The 16130-nt window shown below is 41.0% G+C and overlaps 1 long non-coding RNA gene across 1 annotated transcript in view; it reads left to right on the top strand.

Annotated features, from left to right (window-relative positions):
* The window catches only part of LOC119918412, a 166358-nt gene that overhangs the window by 118224 nt on the left and 32004 nt on the right, over positions 1 to 16130 (top strand). Inside the window, exon 3 of the long non-coding RNA XR_005447442.1 lies at positions 847 to 960. This is a non-coding gene — a long non-coding RNA (uncharacterized LOC119918412). The remainder of the gene's footprint in view (positions 1 to 846; positions 961 to 16130) is intronic.

Genomic DNA, 16130 nt, shown 5'->3' with positions numbered 1-16130 from the left:
TATAGTAGTTTCTCTTTTCCCTGAGAAATGATGATGAAATGCTTCCTGTCCTTCCACTGGCAGCAAGGTTACATGGTTGACTCATCCTTTGCACCTAGGTTGCAGGTACAGTCCCAATTAAATCACATACAGTGCTTTCGTTTTACTCCCATGCCTTGCTATTTAAATAACAAATCTCACTCCATGTTAAAGAAAAATTGTTCCCCTTTGTGATGGCGCTTATTGTTTCTAAACCTCCTCATTGTTAAGGGGCTTATTCAGTGGATTCAGACTGTTTCTTCAGAATAAAAGCTTTGTTAAGAATTCAGTGGATTCCTAATGTTAAAAGTTTGAAAGTTCAGTGCTAGGATAAATGTTTACACATTTCTGCAGCAGCATATGTTAATAAATCTTTTACATAATTAGATGCCAGACATCTAATTATGTAAAAGATTTATTAACATTGGTGTTTGGTCCATTTCAATCAATTCAGATAGTAGAGTTTGGAACTTGGTGGTAATACAAAAAAAATGTTTGACGGGGCAAGAAACGCAAGCTACAATGGTCAAAACTATGAAAATAACACCCAGGTTGTGATAAAGTTTAACATAACACCACCAACAGGTATACAGGTATCTTATCCTTTTTATCATCGTTATCATCATCTTCGTCATATTAATATAGCTAATTAGTATGAACTACAAGGATACAAACAAGGTTGACAGCATGGAAAGATTAGGTGCTAAAACAATAAGTTGACACCCAGAGGAAATGTACTCTGCATTAATTTTGTGACAGCGAAGCTGCAGAACTTGGCCAGACTTCAGACGGTGAACTCTTTTTCTTTATCTTCTCCGTTCACACAAGGTGATGCTGACGTGCGTGCCCAATCGGATCAAGCGAATGCGCTGATTTTGACTTGAGGGAAGAGCTACACTTGCGGATGGACTGATGCCATACTGAGAGAGCTGACTGGTGGAGGTAGGATATGAGTCTCTCTGTCAGCGGCAGGGGAGGGGGGGGGTCAGGTCTAATGAGGAGAGACATTTCTGCTTTACCCTCTCCTCTCCTCAGTCTCATATCGCAGGGTTGAAAGCTGTGATGAATCCACACCTTACATATCTTTAGTACACGCACTACTGCATGTGCACTATAGCTGACACAGTAGAAACATGCCGTCTGCTATTAGAGCGACTGTCACATCCTCACTATGTAGGTACATATTCGGCATCCTGCTTTTTGTTCCAAAAATTCACTCAATGTGTACAGTATGTTGGATGGATGAGGTGACTGGTATGAAAATTAGATTAGAATGCTTAACATTTCAACCTGGTTGATTTGGTGACGTTTTACTGTTACCACAGTTACTGTGGTCCTTGACCAGCTACTTGCCAATATTAATGACTAGCTGCCAAAAAATGCCCAAATTACCATAGTGTTGTTTAGGAGATGCATTTTTGATGGACAGTTGTGGTCAGGGCAAACCTTTGTAACAAATACAATGCATTTCCTGGCACTGCTTCACAATAAGTGCTACCTTTTGTGTTTCATTGACTGAATGGTTTTAACTTTATAAACCTCTGATACGACTTTAGGAAAGTGAACAGTAAACGGTGAGGCAGTAACAACACTAACAATAGATTACATACATAATTTCCTGTGAATCCCCTGTGCATAGGTAGGAAATTGGTATCCAGTGGGTATGGCGGACTCCGCCGCTAACAATGAAAGCTGCTACACACTGTAGAAGTAATTTCGGAGTGTAAATACATTGAATAGCTATTGCTGAAAATAACAACCATAAGTAGCATATAAAGCAGGGTTTCATCAAAATCTTAAGGATTACAACTTTAACTCGAAACTTTACCATGCACAGTACTAGGGCTGCAACAAATGATTTGTTTCATTGTTGATCCATTTGGTGACTTTTTCTGATTAATCAGGGAATTGTTTATTACATAAAATCTCTTATTTTAGTGAATGTAGTGACTTCCCAAAATGCTCAATCTACTATCATATTTAAAAATAGAAACACATCAGATTTGAGAAACAGGGGGCTTGAATAACTTAAACGACTAATCTGTTTTCAAAATATTTGTCTATTTTCACATCATCAATGAAACATTAATGTACTATACAGAACCCTCCTCTCTCTGTATGCTTTAGATTAAATGACAACATGTGTGTGTGTGTGTGTGTGTGTGTGTGTGTGTGTGTGTTGGAGGAGGAGAATATGCACATTTCCTTGAGTGTATGTTTGTGTGAGAGAGAGAGATCTGTAGCACTTTAAGGTTGTTGTTTTGTCATATCCCTTCCCCTCTCTCTGTGTGGCATTCTGTCATAGCCAGCCCAGTGACATTTTCAGGCAGCTGAACTCCGGGACCTTTCAGTGTCACCCTCTGTTGTCATTTCTGACTGCTACAGCCCAGACAATGATGCACTCGCACTGTGGGGGGAAAATGATATACAGCCAACCTCAAGGTCTGCCTGCCTCAAAGTTGTTATTCCACTGCTCCATCAAACTGGCTTTTGCTAGCACTGAATGCCACTCAATGCTGTGATGAAAAACAAAAAAATTAGTTTTCAGCGATGTAATATGCACTCAAGAAGTGAGAAGAAAGACAAAACTTTAGTGTTTGATATGAGCTGTTCATTGAAGCTGATGCAAATATGATGAATAAGTGCAATACTTACATTCCTTAAAAAACATAATTCCCAGTCGGAGCTTCTTTTTTTTTTTTTTTTTTTTTGCCAAAATCAAGAATTACCATGCCTAGAAAAAATTTAAATCATCATTGCTCTCTCCTCATAGTTCATCATGTTACAGTTTGCAAGCCCCATCATGGACTATTTAATTGCCCCTGACAAAATCAAATAGGCTTGGCCCCTGAGGGAGTGTATAACCGCACGCATCTTATCCATAAATCAGGAGTGCAGGGAAGATGCAGGGTGGCAGTGGCAGTTATATAGGAGCCTCGGCTGAATCACATGCCTGCTGTGAGGAAATGGACCTGTCGGAAGGACCGTGAAATAGTGCTGCAGCCGTGTCACTCACAGCTCTGCTCCTTTATTTCATTATCATACTGGAGCTGTGTGTGTGTGTGTGTAACACACCATACAGGCAACAGGTGCAGGTGAAAGAATTCAGTTTGTTCTCTTTTTAAGATTTAAACACATGTTCAAGCAGTCACACGCACCTGTTTGCCTCTGATTACCACTTTACTGAGAATTATCTAATTGCCTATGAGGGTTCAAACTCTTTCTCAGAAGACAACCTGGGGACTATTCAGTCTAGCTAAAATACACATCTACTACCAACAGAAAACACTCTCTCTCTGCATTATACTACACCCAATCGACATACACCCATCTCTAAGCTCTCGAGCAGCACTGTGTGTGGGGGGTTCAGTACAGCTGCCTTTAAGCATGTTCTCCTTATTGATTTGAGTCTGGCTGTAACATCGTATCAGGGCCTTGCAAAGTTCTCGGCTGCATTAAGTCCTGGTCCTAATTGAAGCCTCCCAGAGGCTAACTGGCTCGATCGCTCCGACATGTCAAAAAGCATCAGTCAGTTAAATGGGGCTGGGAGATGGAGGGCCATTATTGCTGCTACTGCTGCTGCCTGCAGGCTGTGACCTTGCGGTGAGACCGAGCTTGAAGTGTCTCCTCACTGCTCACTGCTTCCCAGGATATTCCAAGTTGTATTCTTGACTAGATATCCACCAATGAGTAAGTGTGTGTTTGAATGTATGTTCAGTCGCATGACGTAGGCGTGTGTGAGCATGTACACAGATTTCCGAGGCCAGAGGCTCTGGAGTAAAATGAATGACAGTTGGTCTGAGTGGCTGGTGATCCTGCAGCAGTGATCATCTCTAGTTTCATCCTGGGCTGCTGGGAATGGACAGTTACATCGCTGGATCTGCCAGGAGATACAGTGCTGTATGTAAGGGATGGCCACAGAATGTTGCCATAGTAACGCAGAGGCAATAACAAGTTGTGATAAGCAACATACAGTTTGTGTTCACTGTAGATATCAAGTTACTTCACAGCTAATGTACTGTGAGCCATGAATGTGTCTAACAAATGTAATGTTTGTGACATTGAAGCTGTTAAGAAGCACCACTGCAAGGTGTTCACTGCTCTAATAAGGAGGCCAAGACGATGTTGACTTGAGTAAGGTGGGGAACTTTGTCTGTTTTTGAGCTCTCACATCGGTGCAACATCTTTTGATGCTGCTTTCTGTGGCTCAGTGTCAGCAAGGTGAAGGAACTGGTAGATGACTTCATAAAGAAGAAGCTACAAACACCTCTCAGCACTGAGACGTAGAGGTAGACACAGTGCAGTCTCAAGTTGCCATTCATACGTACCAGCGACTATCTCACATGCCTCTATTAAATCAGTGGCGTCCAATGTGCTGTTCACTCTTGAGTGTAGAGGATGCAGTGCTGAGATGAGGGAGGAGAGCAGAATAAACTGGTTTTTCAAAAAATAGTCTGACTGTTACAGCCTGAAGGCAGTAGCAGGGCGGAGGGCCAGGACCAAACTGAAATATGTCCTACACAAAACCATCCACCCCATCTCTGGTGAGCTGATGTCGTGGAAAAACACCTCCAGCCTCTGGCTTTTACCCCCAAAGTGCAACATAAAGTGCTTCAGGCGCTCTGTTGTGCCAACAGCTATCAGATTGTACAATACCTGTTTTGCGAATAACCCCACTCACAGCCACCAAGGATGGTGCTGGAGCAGGGCACCTCTATCCACTGTATGAACTAACCTGGAACACCTATGCTGTTTGTCCACATTGGTTGGGGAGCTCATATATAACTGCTGATATAATGAGAGCACATCACTTTTTCCAGATAGTGCCAATGCACAATTTGTGCATCTTCTTAAAGAGATACTCTGGAAATGTAATATTTCATTCCATAAAGTATTGGGATTTCCAAGAAACACATTAAAAAAAATCGTGAAAATTGAATCGGCAGTGGCCAAGATATCCTGACCTCTAGTCTCTTGTAAAAACAGTTGATGCGATACCTCCCATAATGCTCAACTCAATAGCATCTTACTTTAGAACTCTCTCCTGAATGTCTACATCTTTCAAACTCCACACCTTCAGTGTGACTTTCTTTTACTGTACAGAGTGTTACTGTGTAGTGCTGTCTAGGTCGTGGATACCAATGTGAATAAGGCTATGCTGACCTTAAAAAAGTCCACCTGTTGCCGCCAAAGTGCTATGTTAGCGCAGTGAATGTTACTCATAAAAATATATAATTTATGCGCCAACTTAGCCACTGCAGAAAACCCAGTCAGCTTCACCCTAAAATGTGGAATGCAGTACACTAACATTTTTTCCCAAAGTTGGCTCTTTAACTTCTGCCATCATATAAATGCACAACAGCTTTCTCTAATCCAGGTAAAAAAGAAACTGGGTATAGCGTAGTTCTCCTAAAGAGTGATTAGTGCAGGGCATTACAGATGGCTAAATATGAAACACAATGCACATTCTGTTCCCAGGCACCTAATAACAGTTGTTTGCTAAGTTCCTTAAAGTCATTCAGTAATAATAAACCTTCTTCTATGTCTGTGCTAAAAAGCCCTGCAGTTTCTTACTGAAATCTGATCAACCTAATGTATTAATTAGTGCTATGTTTTAAATTCAGTTCAACAGAAGAACAATTGTGAATGATACCTGTCAGTAGTCTGCTACAGCAGCTGCTGATTGCAACGTACACCTTTTGTCTTTGTTAGTTATTTGTCATAAATTAACCAAGCTTTGCTATTAAAATAATTAACATAAACACTGAACATATATTATATTGACATCTAAACACCTACTTGTACTCCCCTAGCTGTCAATATGTTTCCATCCTTGTAACATTTATCTGCAAACATTACCATAAACCTGGACTCAAAAATGCCAGTTACGGCCCCAAACTGGGCATCATTCAGTGACATTCGGATTCTCTTATGTGCGTCTAATCTAGTCTAGGCTGTTCTAGCTGACGCTTTTGGGTTAGTATATAGATATCACTAGGTTTTGGATTGAAGTTTAGCAGTAGGTGCATGAGTGGCAGCATCTCCCAGGTAGACTTTCTCCTTGACTGATGCTGAAAGATTATAGCTTCGTAGTCTTTCCCTGTCACCCATTGTACTAGAATGGTGGATAGAGATGCCGGAAGGGCCTTTGCTTACACAGCGCTGTTTTTCTGGAACTGACTATCGACACGGGCCATAAATCACACTCTAATATTTTTATGCACCCAGTCCATCCAACTGCTGCTAATGTTTCCTCACCCTGCCTCCTTTGTAACTCATTTGAGCTGAGCAGCGACGCATGTCAATGTGTGCGTAATGGGGACTGCTAGAATCGGCTTGGCAGAGACAGGGTCTCTGTTTGGATTTGCTTAAAAGTGCAACTCCCATGACCTTTGCTGCAATGTGTGACATCAAGATTACAAGAAAAGGGCAATTGAAGACAAATCAAATGCAGCCTTTAATTGTAAAAACTTGGCCCCAATGTCATTAAAGAATTGTCTAATCCTACATAAATGCCAGTATTTAAATGGCTTCCACAATTTTTAAATGGTAAAATCTGTCACTTTATATTAAGAAATATGTATCTCAAATGCATGTTTACTTTTTCATCCCCTGCACATTTGTACAGTTGAAACAGACTTGCCTCTGAAGCGGTAAGTGACCTAAAGCAACTACATCTTCTACCTTGGTTGTCCACTTCCTATTTAACCTGGACCCCCAACAATCTCCCTCCCCAGCACACTGACTGTTGTGGCTGTTGTTGCCCTCATTGCCATCATGTCCTGACCTTCGCTGCCTTTGCTTGTCACACTCTTATCAAATGCCATCTGATGGCACCGCAGGGCCCGAAGCAAGCAAACACTCTGATATGATCTGTCTGGCTGGTAAAAAAGAAGCCACTCCCCTCCCCTCTCTGTCAACACCTGTGGTGGCTTAAGGGAAGTTTCTGTCTGTTTCTTTCATCTCTGTGTTTTTGTTTGTGCAAGTTTACATATTTGGATGTCTAATTTACATTGTGTTTATATGTGTGTTTCCTGGTCTGTGTGTGCATGAGCAAGCTCATTGTATTTCTTGCATGGAGTGATATGAGAAGATTGATTTCTGTGGGATTTGATTAGAAAAAATGTCCCCTTCATAATAGCACATTCACTGTGTAGTATTTCTTCACTATATGAAAGCCATTCTCTACTATATCAGAGTGTAGGGAAATGCTAGTGGATCCTTCCTGCTCTTTATTGGATTTGAGGAAGTTTACACTCCAGCAACCCTGGCCAAACTCGTTGTAATAGGGAAAAATGTATGATCAGACTCATACACCATATCTAACTAGTTCTACACTGCAATACAAGATACTTCCATGACTCTAGCATGACTTCATGTATGTAACCTATGATTTGCATTTTAACCATGAAGCAAATGTTTAAGCAAAGGATTAATTAGCTAGTTAGCTGCAGCTGATAAAATCTGCTTAAGATAGTGGCACTGGCAAGATGAATAGTTGGCGGCTGGAAATGAAAAGCCTGTTTTTGTCCACCTGTCTGAAATCAAGGACCCTTTGTTTAAAAAATGACTATAATTACCACCATTGTTGTTAAACTGTACATGTGCCATGCAAGGACAGAAAACTTGACAGGCGTAGCAACAGTAACTAAGGTGGGTGGGGTTTAAAGAACAGTCAGTTGTGGGTTGGGGGGGGTATTTAAGGCTAGTTATTTCACCCTTTCAAACCAGATGCTTGTTGTATATTGTACCCAATGGGAAAATGGATTTTAGAAAAGCCTAAAACAGAATCTTACAACAGACAAAAGTCTATAAGCATTACATTAAACATTTAAAAAATGCATTAAGACACTAAAAAGGAAAAGAAAGGATAGCATTTTATCAGTTACCAGGGACAAGATTTGTTCTGTTGAATGCATAGATATCAACCAAACTAACATAATCCCCTTTACAGCTTTAGGAAAACCTTGCCATATGTTGGATTTTGTGTGGGCAGGAACCTGACTTACAGTACAAAACATTCACTTGTATTTCAATTCACGCAAATGTTTGCAGGGAAATATAAAGCAAAATGAGGACCCAGCTAATGTATTATCCCATACATATCACTTACTCTTTCAAACACAAAAACACACATAGACATAGCAAAATTAATGTGTATTCATATCTCCTTTCGTCCCAGGTGTGATATAATGAGCCTGCATTATTTCACTTCTTTGATTTGAATGTGGTAACATTCGGCGAGCATTCAACAGTCAACATAACTGCTGTTTTCTCCTGTAAATGCCATCGAAATAAACTGCTCACTTTCCGTGCTGATGTGTAGTGACAATGAGTCAAATGAGAAACCGTGCAGTAATTTGATTTTACAATTCATTCTGGTTTCAAAACGGTGCACATTTTGCACACATCAGGGCTTAACAATGCTCATATTGGTAACTGAATGCATCATCAAAAAACAAATCCCTTGCAAAGCCCCTGAAATGAAAATAAGGCACGAAAACAGAGCTGCCAGTTGTCATCTGATGAACAAATGATGTATTTAAAATGCAAGTCAGACTCTCACAATGATGGGCTTTATTCAATAGCTGCTGAAGTTAAAAAAGAGTAAATAAATAAACTAACTCGTCCTTCTATTTACCAGTGAAGTGGCATTCCACTTTGCAGTGGTCATCAGCATGTGAGTCACTTTTGAAAGGTGATAGCCCTAGAAGCACTCATTATAATAGCAGACTATGAGAGCTGGATGAGGTGGCAAACTGAAGAGATTTGTTATGCAGGCTCGTGATTTTCTGCATGTAGGGGCGTTGAGCCTCTCAGCTCTATAAAACAGTAATCTCCACATCCCTCTCCATTTGTATTCTCCTTCTTTTTTTCTGCAAATATCTATTGAGATTAATTTTTTTTTTTTCATTATTGACCACAGAGGATGATAGTCCCCATTTGGCTTAGCAAACAAGCAAATAGACGCGCAAGCACTTAATTGATTGTGATGGCCACACCAGGTCACTTTTTAAAACACTAAGCCGGGGCGGCACGACACGACACAACAGGACAATTCAATAAGACTCCGGTTTGTGTTTTGATTTGCCAAACGGCCTCCGATGCCATGGCCTGCTGATTGCTTTTTTTTTTTCTTGTACAGTGAACTCATTTGACAGCAGCGCACAAATAACAGGCTGTGAAAGTCCACAACATTCTCCCTCATTCACACATACACACACATATTGTCTTTTTCTTTCCCACAAGCCCCAACACACCTGCAAGCGCACACACACACACACACACACACACACACATTTATTTTGCTCTTCTCTCTCGACCGCCAAAATTTGGCAGGTGGCACAGTGCTGGGTTCCATTAGGAAAAAAAAAAGAAAGAGAGAGAGAGCGATAGAAAAAAATCTATAAAGGCAAATAAACAAGAGTGCGAGCTGCTGCCAGCTTTCTTGCATTCTCCACCAGATAATAGAAATGGAAATACGATGAGGTTCTTGTATAATCTCCCACGTAGAGGTGTACCTGAGTTCCCTTTCCTGCATTTGGATTCTGGCTAGTTAATGCTATATAATTTGGTCATATGCACATACTGTACATTCAAAAGTATGCTGCACAGTTAGCTTGTGGCACAGGTATCTAAAGTAAATCCAAAGCAGTGCTTATTGTCATGAGGTAATTACACGTGCCGAATAACTGGCTTTGTCACGGATGTGTCAGTTTAAGCTAGACTCGATTAAACATCTGTATCCAGCAGACGCAGGTGCTGTTAAGTGAGGAGCAACAATAAAATGATGTTAAAGCACTTCCGATTAGTGTAGGATCATCAGCAAGCCGCATCGCTGACTTTGGATTCTCCATCAAAGTACGTGTGAAAACTGTCCCAGACGCACATCTACTTTTGCAGACAGATCCGACAAAGTCTAGCAATTTACTAACCTTCTTGTACCTTGTCAAGCATTGCTGAAGGCCTCCGCTTTTATGCATATTACAGGGGCATGTTGGCTTTTATGTTCTGTGGAATGGGATGTAACAGTGCTGGGCTGGGACTAGCTCCCTTCCTCATACTAAATATCCTTATCCTTGGGAAAGCTATTGGGCAAAAAGACGGAGCCTCTTCAAAGCATGTCTTGTCCTCTAAAGGAATACGCAAGGCACTCTCTTCCCCTGCTGTGAGCGAGGGATGGCTAATAGAGTCAATGGAAAATACAACACGGGCAGTAAGAAAGTATTCAGCTGAGCGTTTCAGAGCAATATTGCCTTTCTTCATATCCTGTGTCATATAGAAAACATTTGTATGCTGTTGGTATTTCTCAAGTGTTGGCAGCAGTAGAAGGGTTCTTGGAAAGGCAGCATTTGGAAATATCTTTTCTATTTTGTTTCTTTTTATGATGAACACTAAAGCTAAAATTGTTCAGAAACAATGTAATTAAAAGATTTTTTTCAAAGTTGCTCATTCACTTTATTGCCAAAAGCTAGATGTAAAGATCGATGCCACTCTCATAACTGTTCATTAAATATGAAGCCACAGCCAGGAGTACGCCTGTGTATATATTAAAAAAAGAAAAGAAAAAAACCTTATTAACACTTCTAAAGCTCAGTAATAAAACATGTTATATCCTGTTTGTTTAATCTGTATAAAAACCGATGTGTTAATTTGTGATCTTAAGATGTGCTACTCCTTTTACCCTGTGACAGGGCCTGGCGAGCTGTTTTCCCCCTCTTTACAGCCTGTATGCTAAGCTAAACTAACTATCTCCTGTTTGTAGCTTCATATTTAATGGACAGGGAGTGGTATCAACCATCTCATCTCCCTCACAGGAAGAAACAAAATAATTTATTATTTATTTCTTTAACAATTTGTAGTGCAACAACACGCTAGCAAAGCAAACACTAGCTACAGTACATGAATCGATCCACAAGTTCACTGGTGAAACAAACAGCGCTGATGTTTGGCAGCTTTCATTAGCAAACATGTTCAGCACTGCAAGAGCTCAGCCTTTTAAGGTATGAATATGAAGCACTGACATAAATTGTATAAAACTCAAAGACATGATGTGGTGGACAACATTAGCCTCCTGTCTTCTCAAGTACTCTGCAGCTCTGCAGTCCTCCAAGGCGTGGGATGATGCATGGCCCACTCCGAGCGCTGTAGACCAGCTCTGCTGAAAAGGGCTTTTTCTGGAAGAGACCAGCCCTCGGGTAAATTGCCTGTGACTTTCCAAGTGCTCATAAAGCATCCTATGGACGGTACACACAAAAGCATTCCCTTTGTGTTCTCTCAATATTCTATTTAGCCTAATTAGGACCACTGGGGTCCGTAAATGTTTGAGTCGTTTTGGGATCACGGAGGCCCGCCGGTGAAGATGGAGATGAAAGGCTTCAGAGAAAGAGAAGAAAGTAGCTCTAGTGTTACATGCACGGTACAACACAGGGTTGATGGCATGGCGAAGGAAGTGTGATGAGGCAGAAAGAGGAACAAACAAAGGAGAAAGAGACAGAGATATGGATAGGAAAAGGCACTGTGGGAAAGATGGACAGAGACTAAGCTTTTAAGGCTCTGAGAGAGCAAAGATGATGCCCAAAAGATGCTCACTTGTCCTGTGGCCGCAAAACCTGAGGATAGAGATGCTCTAATGAGCAAGAAGAACACTTCCGTATTGTGTGTGTGTGTGTGTGCGCGTCTGCGTGAATACAGCTCATACTGCGAGCAGTGGGGATGTTAAGTTCTTTCATTAATCTCGCAGGATGTCACGTGTGCCAGATGCATGTAGCAGCACTCCTCACTTGATGCGGTTTTCCTTCAGTGAGAAAATACTTGTATTGTGTAGCAGTATGTATGTTCTTCACCATTTGCATCGATCGTCTATAATTGTAGCCTGCCATGCCTGCAAGAATAGTCATTTTAAGTTTGAGCATTATAATGTTAAACCAAACGTTATAGATTTCCCGACACTGAAAGAAACACGAACAAGAACAATGGGGGGGTTGGGGGATTCTTAGCAGCTGAAATTTAGCTGAAAATGAGGAAAAGGAGGCGTCCTTGTGTTTTTGTTTGTCTCTGTATCACTCAGAGCAAAATTTTGCATAGAGAGGAAGTTGCATATAAATCCCTCATTATTCCTGTTTTTTGTTGTGAGGTGTGTGTGTGTGTGTGTGTGGGGGGGGGGGGGGGGGAGTATGTGTGTGTTTGTGCTTCTTGTCAGGAGCACATGTTCTCAAAGAGCCTCCACTACATACCCCAGCCAGTGGGCTGATGAGCATTGATTGGATGAATTAAATTATCAGATGCTGCTGAAGGCCAGCCAGTACTCTCTACAAGGAGACAGGTGTTTCTGTTTATTTTTGTTCTTTCTAAATTACTTGTTAGTCTATTTTTTATTATTTTTTTTTTTTACACAAAATCTCTCAATGGGTTTGTGTACATACAGTAGATGTATTGTTGTCCAGTGTAGCTGAAAGGCCACCCAACGCCTGTGTGTGTGTGTGTGTGTGTGTGTGTGTGTGTTTGCATATGTGCCTGCACGTATGCTGGCGACGATGCCCTTGTAGATTACATGGGGAGCACAATCTGTGTTTAGCACACTCGCCCTTAGAGGACGGATTATGGGATAAACAGAGTGGCAGGCTCCAGTCACCATACACACACAACAAACACATATTAACTCTCACACACACACACGCACACACACACATTTTAGGTACTCCGGGTACAACCGGGTACTATAGGACAGATGCAAGGTTGTGATCAGCTGAGAGCAAGCAGTGGAAGTTGCGCACATACACTGATGCTCATTTATCTGCATTTGCACATGTGCTGACTGCCTGATTACTTAGTTGCTTACAGTATTTACACCCTGAGGGCTTGTTGTGGTGGAGTGTGTGTGTGAGAGCGAGCACAAGGAAGCATTTTAGTATTTGCTGTATTATTCACATTTGAACTTTATTGTTTTCTGTGCAAACACTAATTATGTGCTTCAACTACGCTGCTTACAGTGATGTACATTGAGTGTTTTCATCCACAGGGGCTTACTGAATGCGTGATGCTGAGCTGAAAGAGAAATTACATTTAATACATAAATCTACTTATATTTCTGAGACTATTTTCAATTTAAATGTTGATTAATTAACTGAGACATTTAAAGACGACGCAAGAAAGATCTCATGTTGAAAGTTGGGCCTCTCGTGTAGACATGGTCTTTTGTTTTATCCTGCATTTGTAGAAGACAAAAGTGTGACTCTGTAAAGCTATAAAGCCGTATTACATAATCACACAGTCTTTGGCCACTTATCCCTCTTTGGCCTGTCATTTTCATACTTGGATTCATGTGCCTGCTCACCAGCGTTCGCACATCCACCCACATAATGAGCCTCGCATGTACGCAAATGCACATTTTGACTTATGGATGCACACATGAGCTCACACGCAGACTCTTATGAACACGCACAGATGCGCACTCCGCTCCCTTCCACCGTGATCTCAAGGACACTCAGTCAACATTTACTGGAGCTTTGATGGCTTTACAGCCATTATTACTGCCTCCCTCCCTTCTCCCCACCTCCTCCTCCTTCTGTCCCTCCTCCTCATCGTGCCATCAGTAGGTCTCAGTCTTTTGTGTCATGGTGTAATTAAACACGCAACAGGGAGTAGGTCAGCGTCCAACTTTCAGCTCTGATTTGCAAGAGCAGGTCTCGAGCTTCCAGTCAAAACCATCTGCTCCTTTTTTTTTTATTTAGGAGAAACTACATGTAATTTAAAACATAATGCTGGCTCTCAGTTTGTTGCAACAGCTGCAGATTTCAGTTTGTATTGACATTTTCAAACTGAGGGTTGCAATGAATGCGCATTGCAAATATAGCTTGTGTGTATTTTATTTGATCAGTGGAAGAAAAATAACTGGAGGCTAAATACAGTAGCCAATGTATCTGCAGTATAATTGGTACTATTGCTCTAAAATAGCTTTTTGGCAATGGTAGTGACAAAGTGACTCTATGTTGCATTATACAATAAAAGCATCATTAACAAATGAAGGGATTCTGTCCACAGAATCTGAAACACATACAGGAGGTATTAAACATATTATATATATATATATATATATATATATATATATATATATATATATATATATATATATATATATATATGAATGAGAGAGAGAGAGGGATGTGGTTGTTTTAGTGGTTCAACCAGTCAAGCGACGTACAGACCTTTTTCTACATGTCTTCTTTTCTTCTTGTTTTTTTTTTATGGTATTTTAGCAAAAAAGAAGTTTGAATATCAGAACTTTACCATGCCCTTAGGAAATGTTGCATTTCTCCCTTTTGATTTTTGACATTCTTCTATTGTACCTTTGATCTTTCTAATGCGCGCAACTGGGAGAGGATGATTCGATGAGGACTGAAGTGGAGAAGAATCCTTTTAAGCACAAATTATAAAATGTTTTTCTGTACCGAAGTGCTCATCTTACATGGGAGGAAACAAGCATAACAGAAACCTATTTTTCCATCATCTTTATTGTTGAGCCTCCACAAATAAAGCAGGTTACGCTATAGGCAAATGCTGGCAGCATTAAAGACATTTCTGACAGAGGTGAGGGGTTAGTATAGAATCACAAGACGTGTGATCAAAGCAGCATACTGAAGTATGTTTGGTGAAATCTCGCCCCGTGGCAAAAATCCAGATTCAGTCAAACCAGAGTTGGCCAGTAACGCGCACATCTGATCGCATGGTCCCGTTCAAACCTTTGCCCCAGCATCTACACTGCACTGCAGGGAGCCCCTGTGAGCCCCTTCTTACTGGTGGCGAAGACGTAGAGGAAGAAGGGTGACAATTCATTTAATCCCTTCTTGAATGCTCGTCTCTCTCTGGGTGATATTGAAATGATGCTCCAGGCTTTACACCAGCAAAGTGCCAAGCAGGGAGGCCCCTGGGAAATATTTTATTCAAACGACACCAAATTTTGTACTGTGCTCACACAAAGACGCGCACATACAAACTGCAGTTTTTATGAAAGAGGCATCTTTGTCCTATATTTCAGTCTTGTAGCTGCTGCACACATTTTCATATTAAGTAGGATGATATTTTTCTAGAATACTGTAAAGCACTGTTTGAAAATGAAAGCTGAAGGTTGGTTTAGACCACTTGAGCCCTAATGTTCCCCTTGTTCCACTTAAGTTTACGCTTAAGTAGCTTTGAAGATAGATAAAACACTTGTGACAAAATCACACTTACGTTCCCTATCTTCCTGTTCCAGCAATTCGCTGAAGCTATACCACGCATTTGTTGAGAGAAATATCAGCAAGTACATGTGTGTGGCACTCTAAACACACATGCAATAACAAACCTCACGCACACCATCAGTCGATCTCACCCTCACATGTTTCTGCCATTACCCGGGGACCGGTGATTATGTTGCAAACAAACACACATAACTCTTCACACTTTCCCTATCCTGCCGTCTCGCCTCATTAGGTGCAGGCACACTTTGGAGCACCTCGTCCTCCTACAAACCACCCAAACAGAGGCCCTTACTAAAGCTAATGAAGTGGAAGTCTCCTGGTAATGCGTGGCCCTTGAACATGTGGAATGTGTCTCGAGTTCTGAGCGTGGGTGTTTCAGTGTTTTGTATTGTTTGCGGTGCTCTTAGTAATCACTGTACAAGAGGTGTGAATGTAATATTTCACGTTATAATGTGCTTATGGCAGTATAATGGCAGTGCAGTTTAAAAACAATACTGCTTTATGTAAACTATTTAAAAAAGAGGGGGGGATACATTCTGCTAATTCAGCTGTTTTCTTTATTTCCTTCCATTCTGGATCTGTAACTTGGCTTATTGGCAATGATTTTGCAGGAAAATGAAACCGGAGCAAACTGCAACGTCAGGGCTGAAAACTGCCAACAACAAGTTGCCAAAAGCTGCAGTTCCTCGAATTGCCACTTGACGCTGACTACAAACGTAAGCCAATATCCATAGACCCCCATGTTAAAATGCCAAACTTTACAGCAGATATAAATATGTTCACAGCCTGGTACAAAAAACCCCCACTTTTGATCTGTTAAGCTAATTTCCCCGTTCATGCCAACTGTACTAGGGAGAAAAGTTATGCATAATT

Source organism: Micropterus salmoides, unplaced genomic scaffold (assembly GCF_014851395.1).
Source record: "Micropterus salmoides isolate LMB-PRFRI ecotype aquatic unplaced genomic scaffold, ASM1485139v1 Ms_hic_scaffold_23, whole genome shotgun sequence".
In the NCBI taxonomy this organism is placed as follows: domain Eukaryota; kingdom Metazoa; phylum Chordata; class Actinopteri; order Centrarchiformes; family Centrarchidae; genus Micropterus; species Micropterus salmoides.
Note: the sequence above shows the minus strand (reverse complement) of the source record. Positions and strands in the feature narration are given on the sequence as shown.